Raw genomic sequence first — 2,474 nt, 5'->3', positions numbered from 1 at the left:
AACTTGAAATTAGTGTTCTGACATCTCCAAGTCTCACTTTCCTCTGCTATAAAATAGGTAATAGGTGAGGACTGAAGACATGACTTACTGTAGCGCCAGGCTTATTAAACAAAATACTTAATAACTATTAAACAAAATACTTAATAATTACTTTTATTATTAATTAGGAATGTGGTTCTATGCTGTAGGAAATAGCCAAAGATAATACAAGCCAACATTTTCAGGTACAAATAGTTTCTGTCTTAAGTAAATTGATCTGTATGTGGCTTAAGCTGGCATGGCCAGGCCCTTCAGTGGGAATTGTAGAGATATTTAGAGTTGAATGCAAAGACCTGAGCTCAAATAGGTTGAATGATGAGACAACCCTAAGAATTTAAACGGAAAGGGACACTATAGTAGAGGACTGGGGGTGGGGTGGGGTAGAGGCATGACCTGTCAAGTGGCATCAATGTGCCTGTGGGAGGAGGGGAACTGGATGGCAGAGAGCAACACAGTAGGTTGCTGATCAAATTTCTCTAGGACGATGAGGGGACTCTAATTTTCTGAGAGGTTACCCACACTCAGAGAAAGAAGTAGGATCTCATCTTCCTGCCCCTGAGAATTTATGGTGTTAGATGCTATGCTTCCAGGGTTTTTGATTTATTCATTCCTTTTTAAAATCTATTTTTAAATTAAGGTGACAAAATAGAGATGAAAAATAACTACCTCATTTGTTTGTTGTAGATTTTCCCTTGGACTCCAAAGTAAGGAGGTGATGGGACAGGGAGTGTAATTTATGTTCCTTTTATCAATCAAGGCTGTGACTGATTTAGTGTATGAGTATGTTCACACAGATGCATGCATAAAAGATAATCTATAAAACTCATTTATGAGGACTCACAGTTGCCTCTCTCAAAAAGTCCCGTTCTAGTCATTATGTTTTAAAATAATTTTTTTATGGGATTGTAATTCAGTTATCTCTACCCTGGAAGTAAAATTCCTGGGTAGACCAGGAAGCTCACTAATGAGCCCCAGTAGTCCTCAACCATAGATGTACTGTAAAATCAGCTATTGAACTTTAAAAAACGTATGTGCCTGGCCTGGGCTCCATTCCAGAGCATTTAAATTAGACTCTCCAGAAGTAATTTCCTTTCATTTACTCTAAAAGAATCTAAGATTTTAAAAAACAGAATTGGCACAACATTTCTGGTTCTTTTAGTGAAATTCTTCGCTTAATGAATCTTCTGTGAATAAGTGTAGAATATTAAAATTTTGCAAACTCTGACCCAGCATATCTATCCTGAGGAATAGAGCAGGAGGAAATGGTCATGGATGCATGCAACAGTTTACCAACCATGAATCATTGTAACAATGGTTTTATGGTGGGTGTTTGTTTTTTTAAAAATTTTAATTTTTATAGACAATACAGCATCATGGTTACAATCTTGGATTTATTGATTTATTGACTACTTTAAATATATATTTTTTAATTTTTCAATTATAGTTGACATACAATATTATCTTAGTTTCAGGTGATTATAATTTTAATAGTAAAAATTGAAAATAATCTAAGTGTGCAACCACAGAATATTTTTAAGAAATATTATGGTAACAACCACCTAATGGGCTACTTTTCAGCCATTAAAAATAATTTTGTAAGAGAACTACTTAATGCATATAACATATACAATTTATTAAGAGAAAGAAGGATGTTATATAATACTATATATGGTGAGATATACTTCTTTGTAAAAAAAAAACAAACCACCCCTATATAAATAGAAAGAAGATTAGATATATATTCCAGAATAGAAACATTTATTATAAGGTGATGGGATGGGAAATGTGATAATTTTTAAATCCTTTCTTAGGCCTAATGTTATTTTCCAGATTTTTCTATACTATGCACAAATTATTTTTATGAGCAAAATATTAAATTAAAACCAGTTATAGAAATCTAAAGGAGATTTATATAAAACATTACAGAGACACCCAGTTCATATGTTGAAAGTAGTTGACACCTTTATTTTGTACATGCTACCTATAGATTTACCTATAGATTTCATAGGTAAAATAGCCTTACGGCATCACCTGTGAGTTTTCTGTGACAACAGTAACCATAGGCACGTCCTTGTACAATGTATGACTTAGATTTCGGAAGAAGAGTCTGGAACAACTGGCTTAACTTGGCAAAGACAGAGAAAGATGGGATGTTATTCTCTGATTGCTTTTGAACTAATAGCTGCTTTCTTCCTTCAATGTTTTAAAATTAGGAACAGCTGCTAGGAGCTTTGCATAAAGTTTTTTTTTCCTCTCAATCCCCAGCCCTGGAAGTTAAATATGTCTCTATAGTTAAGGAATTGGTGAAATTGACCAGGTCATAGTGATGGCGAACCTTTTGAGCTCGGCTTTCAGGATTTTTGAAAAACCCTAACTTAACTCTGGTGCCGTGTCACATAGAGAAATTTTTTGATATTTGCAACCATAGTAAAACA

Source organism: Myotis davidii, unplaced genomic scaffold (assembly GCF_000327345.1).
Source record: "Myotis davidii unplaced genomic scaffold, ASM32734v1 scaffold330, whole genome shotgun sequence".
Taxonomy (NCBI): domain Eukaryota; kingdom Metazoa; phylum Chordata; class Mammalia; order Chiroptera; family Vespertilionidae; genus Myotis; species Myotis davidii.
Note: the sequence above shows the minus strand (reverse complement) of the source record.